At 51.8% G+C, this 16,135-nt stretch overlaps 1 protein-coding gene across 2 annotated transcripts in view; it reads left to right on the plus strand.

Annotated features, from left to right (window-relative positions):
• The window catches only part of GMDS (GDP-mannose 4,6-dehydratase), a 433,555-nt gene that overhangs the window by 174,605 nt on the left and 242,815 nt on the right, over nt 1-16,135 (plus strand). The gene's annotated exons all lie outside the window — the stretch shown is intronic.

Below are 16,135 nucleotides of genomic sequence, written 5' to 3' on the forward strand. Positions count from 1 at the left end.
TGTTTTTAGTTAATGCAGAAAATACATAAGACAATGAAAACAACATGTAAAATATTCATTTTTAGGTTTAGTTATTGATAATTAAGATTCTATTTAGAGTTGTTTAAAATGCATGGCTGTGAACAATGATTCAGCACCCACTTCTTGTCCTTTATCTCTGAATCCAAACGATTGGATGACTTCTGCTTTTCTGTCACGGGGGTGGGAGGGCGTTGGGGTGGGGGGCAGGGGGCGGGGCGTGGAGAAGTGGGCGGGGCGTGGATGGGGCAGGGGGCGGGGCGTGGAGAAGTGGGCGGGGCATTGAGGGGCAGGGGCGGGACGTGGGGCAGTGGGGCAGGTCCTTCGGGCAGAGCTGTTCTGGTGCAGCCGGGCGGCCTTCTGGACTCAGGTGGTCGCGTTGGAAAGGAGGGCAGGGGTGATGAGTGTGAGTCTGCCGTGGGGGAGGGATGAAAGGGACCCTTGGGAGCACGAGGTGCCTCGGGTAGAGGCGGCGGTGACCCCGACAGGTGAGGCGAGCCCTGCGAGGCGGGGTCCAGGCTTCCCCCGGCATCACCAGTTTCTCACGGCCCGAGCTGACGGAAAGGAAAGCGGGGACGCTTGAGTTCAGACTCCGAGACCCCGGCTGCGTAGAGGGGAGCCGCGTGTCTGCCCGCTCGAGGCCTCTCCCTTTCCAGAGCTGGCGTCAGGGAACCCGCAGGACTGCTGACCGAGCCTTCTGGTCCGAGGTCGGGCCCCGCGCTGGGCGCCCTGAGCCCCAGTGATCCCTCACATATTGCACAAGGCCCAGTGTTTTGAGGTAATTTAAAACCTTATTAATCCGGGCCCCATTGAGTCAGGATTTGAGCAATTCCAGACGCAGGCTTGTTAAAACTCACCGTAACGGTCGCCTAGAAAAGGTTCCACTAAGCAAACTCATAGCGCAAACACGATTGTAGCAGGAATGTTCCGACTACTTAGAGCGGGGCTTTGTTTATAAGTGGTCGTAAGTACTTCTTAAGTCCTTCAGAGGCCCCCACTCATAAAGTATCTGCTAGCTCACTGCTAACCACTCTTATCTAGTTATTACATCTATGGATTGATACTGGGTAAGATTTTATTAGTTTAATTCCAGTTGCTGTATTTTATAGACAGTTTTCAGCAGCTAATGTCAAACATCAGCTCAAATAATTGTCTAAAGAGCAGCATTAAATCCAAATACCAGAAACCCACTTAGACCTTGCTGAAAGCCAGGCTCTGCCTTTGTGTCCCTCGCTCTTCTACCCACAGTCTTTATTTCCGTCAGCCCCGCCCTCTCCCTGCAGGACTGTGAGAAATGTCAGTGGATGCCCGGCTCAGGGGGTCTTTTCCTGCTTCCTGACTCACCGAGCACGAGTCTGGAGCTTTCCTGTCAGCCTTGAGGCAGTGATGGTTGGGAAAGCCGCAGTCAGTGACAGCACTGGACCAGCCCCAGAGGAGGGAGTCCTTCCGTCAAGTCTTCAGTGTCCAGCGGCTCAGAGGCTGTCAGAGTTCCCTGGGATAATATCTTCTATCATTTGGAAGGACGACAGAGGATGAGATGGCTGGATGGCATCACTGACTCGAGGGACGTGAGTCTCAGTGAACTCCGGGAGTTGGTGATGGACAGGGAGGCCTGGCGTGCTGCGATTCATGGGGTCGCAAAGAGTCGGACACGACTGAGCGACTGATCTGATCTGATCTGAAAATGAGAGAAATGTTCATCTTTTTTTTTTAAACCACATTGCTGCACATCATGAAGGATCTTAGTTCCCCAACCAGGGATTGAACCCACACCCCCTGCTTTGGGAGCTTCAAATCTTTTTTTTTTTTTAACATTAAAAAATTATTTATTTTCAACTATGCTGGGTCTCTGTCGCTGCGCTCGGGCTTTCTCTAGTTTCAGGAGCTTCTCTCTCATAGATTCTCACAGCGGTGGCTTCTGATGTTGCAGAGCCCAGGCTCTAGGGCTCGGGCTTCAGTCACTGTGGGGCACAGGCTGAGATGCCCCTTGGCATGTGGGATTTTCCGGACCAGGGATCAAACCTGTGTCCCCTGCATTGGCAAGGGATTCTTAACCACTGAACCACCAGGGAAATCCCAAGAAAAGCGTCAATTTAAACACTGGTTGATGTTTCTGTTTCTGGTGCTTGCTGACCAGAGGAGTGTGTCAGCGTCAGCTCAGCCTGTCCTCTGTCACTGCCCTAGATTTCTAGCGCCACAGAAGCACGTGGTGGGGGGTGTATGATTGGTTTGAATCCTGGCACATCGGCTTATCAGTGCTACGATCTTGGGCGAGTCCTTGGGCTCTCTGACCCACGGGAGCCCCCTGGATAAAAGGTGCTGTGGACATGGCCTTGGTGCTGAGTCAGTGAGAGGGAGGTGCGTGTGGTCCCACTGGAACCAGGCGCTTACCTGCTGCTCTGTGATGTCAGTAGCCAACCGTGCGGGGCGGGGCGGGGCTGTGCCCCGCAGTTCTGTATCCAGCGGTTCACACGTGGGAGTGACAGCGAATATGGACGGGAGAGGAGACACTGCTTCAAGGGAGGAAAAGGCTCCGTGGTCTTGGGGTTTGTGGGTGATGAAAGGGGCCTGTGGTGACGCTCATGGGAATCCGCGGGGCTGCGGCGGGAAACAGGTGGAAAAGTCAAGTTGGAGCCCGCTGGCGGAAGGCTGTGCAAAGCTGCCTGAAGTGCATCAGCATCTGGGAGCCTCTGCGGGGTCTTGAGTGAAGGAAGCCGGGCCCGGGCAGAGACGAGGGGAAGGTGGACCACTGGTTAGACCGGAGGACCTCAGAGAGAGGCACAGGGATTCATAACTGGTTTAAATGTTTGCAAATAATTGTCCTCATAAAATATCTATACCAAAATATTAAGCTATTAATGTGTATCTGACAGCCTTTCATTTCTGTGTGTGGGCACAGAAGGAGCCACTGGGTTCCCTCCTGACCTGTTGTGTCCGTGGCTAGAACCGTGTGTCCTTGCGCTGGTGCAGCCGGGCTGCAAGTCCAGCGCCGCGTGTGTGCTCCTCGCGCTGCCAGTTCGGCAGGCGTCTCCACTGGCGCCCTGTGGCCGCGGTTCCTGGAGGCCTGGAGCGTGCGAGGTGGCTCTGCCAGCAGGGGTGGGGCCCGGCCGTGCTCCTTCCTCTGCTGCCCCTGGAGCCCCTGGGCGCCCCCACTCCTTCGCCAGGTCCCCTCTGCACCGAGGGAGTCAGGTGCACCCAGCGGAGGGCTCTGCGCACCGCCCCTCCTGTCCCCCGCTCTTTGGTCTGGTCCCCGCAGCCTTCCAAGCCCTTGCCTCTCTCCACTCCAGCCAGGGAGCCTGTGCCCTCCGTCTGCCCGGAGACACCCCATGTCCTGGCTTCCCACACCCCAGCTCCCCCGTTTCTCTCCCTCTCTCCCCCTCCTCATTCCCTTCATTGATGTGTTTCTCAGGACTTTATCTTTCAAATTCTGAGACATATAGAAACCCCCCAGTACAAGTGTATTGTCTAATTCTGTTGCATTCCTATTTTCACTTTATACATTTAGAAGCTGGAATGTTGCTTTGTGTTGCTAGCCTACTTTAAAAAAACTGTACAAAGTATCTTTTTTTGCTATTTTCTGGATTTATTCTTTATTTGATGTTAGTATTACCACTTTTACTTTATTAGCATTTGTTTATAGCATTTTTTTCAATCTTTTTCTTTCATGTTTCGGGTTTAGATGTCTTGAAAATAACTTCTAATTAAGCTTTTTAAAATGCTTTTAAAGAACCTTTGAGTCTTGATTGGAAGGTTCAAGGCATTCACATCTATTTTAATTATTGATCTGTTTGTCCTAATTTGTCCTAATCCCTGCCATTGTATTTTATGTTTTTTAAAAAAAATTATCACTTTTTTCCTTTATTTCTTTCCTTCTGTTTCTGACGTCTCTTATTTATCTAATTTTCTTTAAGTTATAGTCCACCCCCAAGCTGTTTAGAAGTTCTGCATTCCAACTATACTTTGCTGGTTGTTTCTCATAAGAATATTTGAAAGTATGAATTCCAAGAATTTAATAGCATCTGCATGTTACTGCATCTTTGCCAAAGATGAAAGGAAATCTTGTGCATGCTTTTTGCTTAGGTCCTCTTTCCTACTTGAATCCTAGGGTTTTTTAAAGAAATAATCTATATTTTAAATACTGGGTCAGCTTTTTTTATCATGTCTTTTTTATTTTACTGTCTTTCTGAGCAATTGCAGTTTATCCCACAGCTGCCTTGTTGGACAGGGTTTGGGCCGATTGAGATTCTTATTATCTTCCTAGTTTGCCACTCACTGCTTGCATTATTCATCACCATTATTTTCTCTGAAGTACATCCTCAGGTAGTATGTTTCCTGAGAAGAATGCGTTGGCACGCTTTCCAAGTCTTTTCATTCAGAAAAACGGTTTTCTCTTATCTTCACGGTTACTGTGGCATCTTGTTCCAGCTCGGGGGTCACGGTCCTCTCCCTCATCTGTGTTTAGCATTCAGGATCGTCTCCGCTCCCCATGGGTTTCCTCCTTCCCTGCCCTCCTCTTCTCCTGCTGGGGGCTCATGGCGACTTTCTCCTTGGTTTTGCAATGAGAACCCCCCAGGTCTGGGGTCTGGTCAGCACCCGGGGGCCTGATGCTCAGAGGGTCTCCCTGACCCGGCGACGGCTCCAGCTCCTCCCTGTCAGCTCGCAGCTGTGGGTGCCCCTGGCCGCCACGTTATGCTTCTCTGGTGTGCGCAGCTATTCCTGTATGTTTGGGGAGATTATTGACTTGGAATTCAAACCGAGACTTTGGTTTTCTTAAGTGTTTTATTAGGTCGCATGTCTCCACTAGGCATCTCAGCTGAGTAGCCGTATTCTCACTTTCCTCACGCTTTCTGGGTCCTCCATTTCTCTGTGTAATTTCACATGGCTCTTGTCCTGCTTGGAGGTGACGTGTCTTCAGAGCTTCCTGAGCCTGCTGCTTTGGGGCCTGCCCCCTCTGATTTGGATGCTCTGCCCCCCACAGGGTGCCGCATGCTCCTTATGGAGCGAGGTGTGAACCCCCCAGCGCTGCTGGTTGGAGAGGCCCCACAGCACTGTGGGTCTCTGCTCTCCCAGGGGGCCTCTGCCCACCAAATGGCCAGTGGGGACAAACCCCGAAGGGGTCCGCAGGCCAAAAGGGGGGCCCTCCCCTCCAGGTGCATCGCCTGGGAATGAAGCAGAGAGTCAGCCTCTTCTAGGAAGACCGCAGTGGGTGGGTGCTGAGGGGCCTGTGACTTGAGCCTGAGATGGAGGCCCCAGGGTGACGTCGCCTCACGTGCTCAAGGAGTCGGCAGCCTCTCGCTGCCCTTCCTTGGGCTCAGGAGCAGCCTCTGGGCCAGCTCTGTCCTCTCTGGGCACTTCCCCCCTCCACCCTGTAGTGGCCTCTCCCCAGCCATCAGAGCAGATGGGCAGGAAGAGGGGATGGGTCATCAGGCATGAGCACCAGCCTCCTGGGGTGTTGTGGGTGCCTCTTCCCAAGCTCAGGGTTGGGGACATTGCAGGAATTACTGGGGAATTGGTGCAGCTTCCAGAAAGGCTGGCGTCTCGCTCCTTGACTGGAGGTCTGCTTAGCGAGTGTGGCAGAAGTGCTTGGTTTGTCCCTCAGCTTCCGTTTTCTCCTCATGGGTACAGTTCTGAGTTTTTATCTGAGTATATCGTCTTCTATAATAATTACATTCCCAACTCCCTTTATAATTTGTTTGGGCATGTGACTGCATTCTATGAAATTACTTTCAAATGGACATGACATCTGCTACAGTCTATAAAATGTGTGTGTGTGTGTGTGTGTGCGTGTGTGTGTGTGCACAGAGGGGAAGGGGAAGAATCTTCTTGGTGGGAGGGTGGGTGTGGTGGCAGGAATCTTGGCAGCCCTTTTGGCCCAGGGCTTGGAAGCTTTATGAAGTGGATAGCAGAGCCATGGAGAGAACTGGCATCCTTAGTGATTGTGGTGCTACCACAGGCAGACTTACACAAGGGGAAGGGGAACTTTCAACTTGTGTCAGCTTCTCTTTTTGAGCTTTTCTTTCACTTTGATGTGAGCCCAGTCCCAGCTGATGGAGGCAGTTTCTTGGAGCAGGGACGAGGAGAACTGGAGAAATGGCAGAAAGGGCAGCTGCGAGTAGCCCCCTCTTGCTGGTCTGCAAGGCTGGGCCCCAGCAGGGACCCCAGCAGTGAGACTCCATGGGGAGGAAGCCTGTCACAGAGTGGTCAGCCCAGAGCCTGATTTCTCCTGCTGGGAGCTGGGCAGAGGTACTGCTGCCCCCGCCTAGGCATCCTGAAGAATTCACCCCCACAAGTTATGCCAGAACCAGCTTCTGTTCATCAACCACCGTGTGACCCAGCTGGTTGTTCGGTGCAAGAGTGGAGAAGAGGAAGAAGCTGGAAGCTGTGGCCGCAGGCAGTTAAGCAGCAAATGACATAGGGTGATTTCAAGGTGATTGCTTCTTCACAGGGGAAGTCCTCCTTGTCTCTGAGCGCATGGGCTCCCCCTGCGCCTTCCTTGTCTGTCCAGCAAGGGGGACGTCCTCCCCGCCTGGCAGCGAGGGCTGGCCATCGGCCCTGGCTCACCTCAGTGCCACGGATCCTCGGCAGCCTGGCTCCTCGGGCCTGTTTATTCACTCCCTCCCTTGCAAGTGTTGTCATCGCTTGCCGAAGCTCTGATTGTTTTTAAAGAGGTTTCAGTGTTTCTATGTCACTGTGTGTGTGTGTGTGTGTGTGTGTGTGTGTGTCCTGATGTATCGTGGGCTCCTGCACAACAGAGGCAGAGCCTAATTCATCTTTCTGTCCCCAGACTCTGCTCGGTACCCAGGCTTGGAAGCATGCCCTCCGTGTTTGCTGAAGAGTGATGTTTGCTTTGCTTGGTAGATGCTTTGTGAAAATTATAAGCTACAAGTTATGGAACATAGTGCCTCGTTTACCTCATGGGAAGACCAGAATTATTCCCTCCTTTTAAAAACTGAATCCATGTGTTTTTTAGCTGCATTCTGAATGAAACAGGCTTGTATGAAAACTAGGCCACTGTTTGCAATCCTACACCTATGGGGAAATACATTCCGAATGGTGGAAATGGCCTAAATATGTACTGCCATAGGCAAGCGGATTCTAAATCACAGCCAGCCAGTTTTTAGAAAAAGGGAAGCATCGTCCTGGTATTAAATTGCAGAGAGAAACAGGGGCACCGGCTCTGTGTCTGGCTTGTGCTGAGGAAGCACTCATGTGAAGGCACACCCGGGGCGTTGGTGGCACTTTGGTTGTTTCCCGTTATTATTATTCTTCCCCTCGTGTTAATTCAAGCTCTGCTGCTTACTGGCTGTGACCTAGGCAAGCTCCTTCATTGCCCTGAGCCTCATTTTTTCCAGATGTAAAATAGATACAAGAGTAGTTTCTGACTCACAGATGACTGAGCACTGGAAGAGCACTGGGCAGGCGCCCAGCGCCCAGCCGGCCCCGGAGCCTCACGCAGCTGAGCTGCGGGGGCTGCGCGCGTCTGTCCCTGCGCTCGCCCCTTTGCTCAGGGAGCCTCACGGCATCCGTGTCACCATGCCCTGCTTTCCCCGCACACCTCTCACCTCCTGGGACTTGCTGCGGGCCTTCTTCTTCATATTGTCTCTCCTCTTCTCCTGTCACCGGAGAGTGAGCCCCGCAAGGGCAGAGACCTTTGTATGTTTCGTTTGAGTCTGGACAGGGCCTCAAGAGTTGCTCTGTAATACTTAACTGAATAAACAGTAAGAGGACTTAAAGTGGATCGGATGCTAGTTTTGCAAATAGCATGACTCAGTGTATCTGAAGCAAAAAGTGAAAGTAAAATAAAACGTGAGAAACTTGCCCGTCAGAGAGACACTACAACTTCCAGTGGATTTTACGTTTTGAGGGTATTTTATCTGGACGTATTAATATGTAGAAAAGAATGAAAACCAGATGAAAGCAGGTTTTAAACATTCCTTTCCCACATTCTCTATTCTCCTTCCTCCTGGCACAAGTAAGGGGAATGAATGGGCTCTCCTTGCACATCTTTGTACCCGACTCCCCGGCGGTTTCCCGAGTCCCTGCTTTGCGTCTCCGCGTCCACGCCGCAGTGACGATGCTGGCCCGGCCCGGCCTGGCCTGTGCTGTGTGAGCAGACGGCCAGGGCGCCGTGTGTCCCTCTCCGTGGAGGGCGGTGTTGGTTCAGACAGCAGCACAGTCTCAGGCTCAGCCCTTGGTTTCCTGTGCTGTCACAGAAGAGGCTCAGCATCGCCTCCGTGAATCGGGGCCCAGGGCTTCTTCACTTGTTCCCTCCTTCTGTCCCCACCCCGACCCTCACTCTCAAACCCTGTGTGGTCTGAACCTGGCACTTTGGCAGCGTGGTTTGGAGACGACCCTGGAAGATGAATTGCTCTTACCAAGTCTCCCTGACAGCTGCCCGGGTCATTAAATTAACAGCAGTGAGGGGAGTGACAAGTAAAACTCAGGCCAGACTCAAGTTTCCTGTTGGGGTCAGAACCCTGGTGCTTCGCAGGGTCTCGGGAGGCCTGTCCTTCGCCCTCGGGGCATCTTCATATTGCCGTTGTCTTTCTGTGAATTCTAAACCTTTGTGTAGAAGTTTGAAGATAAGCTGATGTTAAACCATTGTGGCCATGCTGCACTGCATCCTTATGAACTTAATTCACCTGGCTTTGCTGCTTAGTTAGTAGTGTGTACTCTGCTCTCTTTACGGCAGTGAAAGCCTGGCTTCATAGGGGAGACTGTTGGCACTGCCTGCAGATGAACGCCAGGGTCGCTGAGGGTGGCGAGCTTAGCAGCGCCCAGGCTGCAGTGTCTGGCATCGCGGGAGGTGCCCCTGCTCAGGCTGGACCTGCCCAGACCGCACTGGCACTGCCCAGGCAGTTAATCTCCAGGGCACCTGTAATATTTCAGGGAGGCAGAGCAGGTACCAACATCTCATCTTACTCAGAGAACTCCCAGGGAAGGTCATTTTCTCAGACGTTTTTAAGAACACAAAGAACATCATTTGCAGATTACCTATGATTTAAGACCTTGTCTTACTGTAATAAATCTTAGAGGAAAGTGATGTTCTTTTGAATAACAGAAATGCTGAAACTTGAAATTACTGGCACTCACTAGTTTTCTAGGTCATCCACTTTTCAAGGCGTCATAAATATGCCTAAGCTTTCTGCATGCAGACACAAAGCAGTTCTGCTCGGAATACAGCCCTGCGTGCGCCCCGGGCCGCGTGCACTTGCTGAGCCCCCTGCTCCTGCCAGGGCAGGCTCAGGGCAGCGAACTCAGGCCGCCTCTGACTCCGGGGACCTGGCTTGTATCCAGCTCTCGTTCCCTGGTCCATCAGCCTTCCCCACCTCTCTCCCTCCCTTCACTGCATCTGTGTGTTTGGGGCGACATTCCTGGCTCTGTGCTAGCTGTTGAAGATTGAAGAAACCCAAGTCTCACAAAATGTGGCCGTTCTTTCGTGTGTACTTTTGCTGTGGTGTTTCTCGGCGTCTTTTCTAAAAACTTTGCCTGTCTTCAGTCGCCACAGTTTAGATTTCACTGACTGCTTATTTCCAGTATTTTCAGTCTTTTTCACTCTGTTATTGTTTCATTTTGCCTGTTTTCAAAATTTTTTTCCTCTTTTTAGCTGATGTTATTAATTTTTTGGTCTCTTTGGGATATATATGAAGTCAACATTAAAGAGATATTAAGGGGAAATATTTAAGGTCATTTTCAGAATGTGCTATTATTTTCATTTCCTCTTGTGTAAATTCTCTCTTGAATTGTAGATCTTGTTGGTTCTCTGTTTAGCATGAGTAAATAATTGTTTTTGAATTATTTAAACTAAGGTGTTTGAACTTCATCTGAACGCTGTGAGGAGCCATTCTACTTCAAGAAGAATGTTGCCTGATTAGATTTTACATTTTGGGAAGATCATTCTGGTAGCGTGGAAGATGGAGTGTAGAAAGGCCAGGACCAGAGGCTGGGAGATGTGTTTGGAACATTGAGTCTGTGCAAAGGTCATGATGAGAGACCCGGGTGTTCGGGGGTAGACTCAGCATGGACATAGGGGTCACGAGGAGCAGCTGCGTTGTGCAGGGTGGGGTGCCCAGGCTGCCTGGACGCCCTTCTCCTTCAAGGCCAGCCCTCTTTCCTGCTGCACCTCTGGCCACGTTACTCACTGGCTGCTTGGAATAGAACGTGGAGCCTTTGTTTCCCTTGCTTCCACTGACCATCATGTCAGTCAAGAGGATGGTTGCTGGACACGTGTGTGGTGTCCTCAGATATACAGAGGAATAAGCCTGGAAAGGACTGTATGTGGGAGAAAGGGACTGAGGCTTAGGTTGTTGACAAAACGAGGAGGAAAGCCGAGAGTTTTGACCAGTCGTCGTCAGCACCTCCTGCGGCACCTTCTCCTCACTTGTCACCACCCGTCACACACCCAGAGGCATCTCTGCCTCACCCAAGGAAGCTGCTGTCACAGCAAGCTGCGTTTCCTTCTTCTGAGAACTCACACACTCATTCTAGTGCTTTCTTTCCCTGCTCAGCTCTGACTTGGATGCTGTTATTTCCCTGTTTGCTCTGAACTCAGTTTCCTCTTGGTCTCGTGTCTGTTGGCCTGACGTGCAGTCTGTGTGGCCATCTGTCCCCCCACCCGGCCTCCTGTCTCTGCTCAGTCACATCAGCTCACAGACCCCAGGGAGACACATGTGGGCAAGCATCCCACTGGATGGTGTTCAAAAGAGAGTAAGACATATATCCTGTCCAGCGTGACCTCCGTTTTCCTGTAAAATCTAAATTTTGTACCACACAGCAGTTTCAATGTGGAAAAAACCCCATGAAAACACAGAATTTTTTTTCACATTTTGAAAGCGTATGGCTAATACCTGCTTCTGCACTTTTTTGTTATAGAAAATACCACTTTTAAAACGCCATTTAATAGCACTAAACACATACTCAAAGCGTTAATAGCAGCAACGCTGTTGGTAATGATGCTTTCCCCTAGAGCCTGCAGTCGCTGAGCTGCCTCAGCCTTAGGGCTGCCCCAGGTTTTCACATCATTTTGCTCCTGTGGGAGTGACTCCGGTCTAGAACGGACACTGGGGTTTAGAGAAAGGCGTTCTGAGAGGAAGGAGCGATTTCAATGTCCCTCTCCTTTCTGAGGAGATCTGCCGTGTTTGGAGGTATTGGAATACTTGGCTCCTTTTTATTCGTGTCCTCACGGAATATCACCCTGCACTGGGCATGACGGAGAGCAGATAGAGGCGTGTGCCTACCCCTAAGACCGTGGTTTCTTTTATGCACAACCTGCTTCTCAAGAGCGTGGGTTGCTCCAGAGGGAGCATATTAAGCAGATTGTTTTTCAAAACACCGCTCAGCTGAAGACGGACTTCTGTTTTGTTAATTTAGTGCCTAATCAGACTTCAGTGAAGGGTGTGCCCCGTTCAGGTCTTCTCGATCCTAATGAGCAGGTTTATCATCTTTCTATTCATATCCTCTATTATTTAGCAGCGCCTGAGTCACTGCACCCACTTCCTGTCTCAGAGCTCACAATGGAAAGAAATCTCACCTCTCGAGCCCTCTGCCCGCGTAACGGCTGCTCTGAGTCCTCTGGACTCTCGGACTCTGTGCCTGCAGAAGGCGCTCCTGGAGGGTGGTGACCGGAGGCCTCCCCACGCACAGGCGGGGGCACTGCCTTCTGTTCTGCGTGTCTGCTCTTCACAGTGAGACTGCTCCTTTCTGATTCTCAGTCTGAGCTCTGTGGGGGACACGGGGTCTGAGGGTGTGGCTGCCGTCACCTCTCTCTCTCTCATCTAAATGCACGGCCTCCTCGGTCCAGTTTTCAGTGTCCTGACGTGTTTTGTTCCTTTCCCCCAATGGCTTAGTATATTATTTCTTCTAAAATTGGTACATTATATGCTTATGTGCTATTTTTGGAAGAAAAAGCACCTCAAGAGAAATGGAGGCAAAAAGGACAGAAAACCATTTGTGCCCACACGCCGCGCTGCTGCTGTGGTCTGTCTTGAGCCGGGACACTCGGACACACCACTTGCCGTGAGGCTAAATCCCCCTGAGCTGTTAGCTTCCTGCCAGGAGCTCTGGCTCCTCTTCGTCTTAATGAAACTCTCTTCCCTCACAAACGGCACCCGCGTCCCTGCAGCTGTGCACTTTGTGGCTTCTCGGGGCCACCTGGCGTTCCCAGCAGTTCTCGTTTTCTGGTTGCTGTCCTGATGGTCTGTGGGCTAAAGAACAGTTAGCTGTTTAGATGCAAAGGGAAATGCCGAATTCCTACTCCAGTGTGTAGTAGTGGCCACTCCAGCTGCCATGACAGTGGTTGGAAGAGAAAGGGATGCTTTATGCTAAGATTGGACACCGTTTCGGTCATCCTGTGCATTACCGAGCCACTGCTCAGACTCGGTCTGTCCCGAAGGCTCCCCGAGTCCCCACTGCCTGCGCGGTGACGGGTGACAAGAGTCAAATCCTGTGGTCACCTCTGGACTGTCTTCAACAGACAGTTTAATCCCTTGCTTAAGTGTTTAAGGCTCTTGGCTGAGTCCCCCTGATGCAGATAATCCCTCCAGTCACTCCCAGGCCTCCTGGCCCCAGGCTTCAGGGCAGTTAGAGCCTCCGTGTGTGTGTGGTCAGAGCCATGCGGAAGACTGAAGTTGTGAACTTTATCAGCTAGGGCTCAGAGCTAGATTGGTCATTCACTTTTTTATTATCTGTCCAAAAACAGTGTCACATTAATGCCTTCATACACCTATGTGGTTTTGGGACTAGTTACCGAGGTCAGGAGTCTGCCGTGATTCAGACCGTAGAATAATCGAAGATGCAGCGATGTGCCGTGTGGTTGTGTGCGTCAGGAGCGGGTGTGGGTTCTGAGAGACTGGGCCGAGGTTCTGATTAGTCAGCGTTTCTGTTCGTCTTTATGGATGAAAAGTGGAATCGGAGAGAAATCGAAACTTGTCCTTTGTCTGTTCCACAAACGGTTTCGTGTCCTGCTGCATGCTGATCAGATGGGTGGGAGTATTTTTTAAAAAACCTAAAGGGAAAGGCTCCCCACTCCAGTGTTCTCGCCTGGAGAATTCCAGGGATGTGTAGTCCATGGGGTCGCAAAGAGACAGACACGACTGAGCGATTTGCACTTCCAATGGAAACTGCGTTGGGTGTGTAGAGTTGCACAGAGATGGCACCCCACTCCAGTACTCTTACCTGGAAAATCCCGTGGACGGAGGAGCCTGGTGGGCTGCAGTCCATGGGGTCGCACAGAGTCAGACATGACTGAGCGACTTCACTTTCACTTTTCACTTTTCACTTTCACTCATTGGAGGAGGAAATGGCAACCCGGTGTTCTTGCCTGGAGAATCCCAGGGACGGGGAGCCTGGTGAGCCTGGTGAGCTGCCGTCTATGGGGTCGCACCGAGTCGAACACAACTGAAGCGACTTAGCAGCAGCAGCAGCAGTCCCCTTTGTTTAGTCTGGGTAGAATTCGACACGCTGACGGACTAATAACCTTATGATTGTTAGATGTTTCAAGTTATCATTGTAAATGTTTTTGAATATAAATATAATTATAGTGAAGTAAGGAAAAGATCATATAAAACTGGGCTTGTGAGTGTCAGGAGGTTCTGGTGCAGGGGCACAGAGAGCCAAGGCCGGGAGTGAGTCCACAGTGCAAAGGCCCGGTTGAAACAACGCCCCTCCTCTATTCTGGCACCATCACTGGCTCCCCAGTGCCCACTGAGCAAGACTGCACCCCCGCCTCCCCCAGTGTGGCCCGCCTCTGTCCTTGGCTTTTCCCGTCTGAGCTGGAGCCTTCTGGTTCCCAGCACAGCCAGGGTGACCCCCCATCAGGGGGCCTCCCACCCTGTCTCCACTCTCTGCGTGGGTGTCTCCTCCCTGAGCCTTCTCTCCTCTGTCCATGCCCTCTCCCCTCCTCTGAGTTTCTGGGCCCCTACCCGCCGTGGTCCCCAGACCCTGCAGCCGTCTCAGCCCCACCCCCTCAGTTCCAGTAGCCTCAGCCTTGAGGGCCCCTCCACTTTCCTCGCTGTTCTGTACCCGGAGGCAGGCGGGGGGACTCCTTCACCTTTGCATGTCCTGCACTTAGGATGGGTGCCCTGCTGCTCAGGGTGGACGCCCCATAAACAGTGCTGCCCCTCACCCCAGATCGGCCAGGAAGCCCCTCTGCCAGGCTGCAGCCCCCTGGGCCAGCCCCCTGCCGGCCCCCCCGCCCTGCTCTGATCTCCTCTCGTCCCAGATGCGGGAGGTGGCTGCCCACTGAGCGCTGCCCACCAAGCGCCATGTCCGTGGAGACGGGTGTTTTATTGTTGCTCTCCTTGGTTAATAACCTCACTTGCAGATTCCAGCTCTGAGGAGGCGCGGCAGCGGGCGGCTGCCTGTGTGGTCCCACGTCTCCCGGAGGCAGAGGCAGCGCCCGGGGCCCGGCTGCCTCTTCCCACACGGAGTTCTCCTGCAGCAGCAGCCTCTGAGGGTCTGAGGCAACATCTGTACTCAGGAAACACTGGCTCCTTCCTTGAGATTTCAGAAATCAAGTTTGCTTCCCGCGTAAAGTCCACTCCCTTATTAACTGTATGCTCAGGTCACTTAGAAGTTACCTGCCTGCACTTCAGACTCCATGCCATCCTCTGTGTTCAGGTTCCCACTGGTGCAAAAACAGGAAAAACAAGCACGCACGCACACACACACGGCTCCTGGCCTGGGGGCTCTGGGCCACTATACAGTGGGCGACTAGGGCTCTGAGGTCAGAGGTGACGCCAGGAGGAGATGCTGCCCGGGAGGGGTGTGAGGGTGGCGTGACTGCCGACCTTACTGGGCCTGTGTGGCGTGAGCCCCGTGCCGAGAGCCGGGCTGGTCCAGTAAGCACGCTTCCAGAATCCTTGCTCACGCGTTGCTTGGTCATGCGGGGTGCAGGGCAGGCCTCCAGCTCCTTCATCTGTGTCCCCACAGCGCTCTGGGTGGGAGGCTCAGAATTCCACTCCTCTCTGAATGAGGATAACTCTGGGATACATGTTTATATCTTTGAATGTTGATCAGAGCAATCTGCTCTATATTTGAACTTACGTTTCCTATTTTCCTTTGACTTTAAGCTAAAGCCCTGGGTCCTGGTGGCCTTGCCACTGTCCTGATGGGCCTGGCGGTGAGCGTGTCGGGGGCGGCACCTGCTCCTCCTGCTCCTGCTCTCTGGCTGCAGCCTCAGATGGCCCTCTGCTCTGAGCTCCGCATCTTTGTGCAGCGGGACTGTGCGGCCCTTGTTGTAACTGTTACGCCGAAGCTTTGAAATTGACAGAGTTTCTTGTTAATTGTACCTATTTCAGTAAGATTGGGTTATCAACCTTCTTCCGTCTTCTGGTAGCCTGTGTTTTCTCTTAGTCTTTGTAGTTTTGATATTTCTGTGTTCCACATTTAAATCTCAGTGGTTCACATGCTGTCTTCATTCATCCCCCAAACACTAGCAAAAGCCATGTTTCAGGCCCAGGGCTCCCGCTCAACACAAGGAAACTCTGCCCTCAGGAGCCTCGTTTTAATGGAGAAGCTGGACAGTGAGTGAAGGCTGGGTGGACGGAGGTGCGGGCCTCTGGGCTTTGTGGGCAGAGAGGAGGGCAGGGCAGGCCCCCAGGATGGGGCACACTGTGTGCAGCGCGAGGCTGACTGCGTGCGCACCTGCCTGGGTGTGTGTGCCTGTGAGTACGCCAGGACAGCGATTTTCAGACAATGGTTTTTATTGGTTTAGGAGATTTTAATATTAGGTTAATTTATTATATTTACAGTTAATTGAAGTAAAAAGCACATTGGTCACATTTATTTTTAAATAAAACATGTGAGAGCTGCAGAGTACTGAGTGATTCCTTAACACCCTCTTCTTCAAAGCCCATCAACTCAACATGCATTAGCATCTTTCTGTATTCAGTGTGTCTTATAATTAAAAGATATGTGTGATTTTAGTCGTTAAATCATGACCGACTTTGCAACCCCATGGACTGGAGCCCACCAGGCTCCTCTGTCCATGGGATCCTCCAGGCAAGAATATTGGAGGATTTCCTTCTCCAGGGGATCTTCCCAACCCAGGATTGAACCCACATCTCCTGCATTGGCAAGAAGGTTCTTTACCACTAAGCCACCTGGGAAGCCTATATGA

The sequence above is a fragment of the Bos javanicus genome, chromosome 23, assembly GCF_032452875.1.
Source record: "Bos javanicus breed banteng chromosome 23, ARS-OSU_banteng_1.0, whole genome shotgun sequence".
Classification (NCBI taxonomy): Eukaryota; Metazoa; Chordata; class Mammalia; order Artiodactyla; family Bovidae; genus Bos; species Bos javanicus.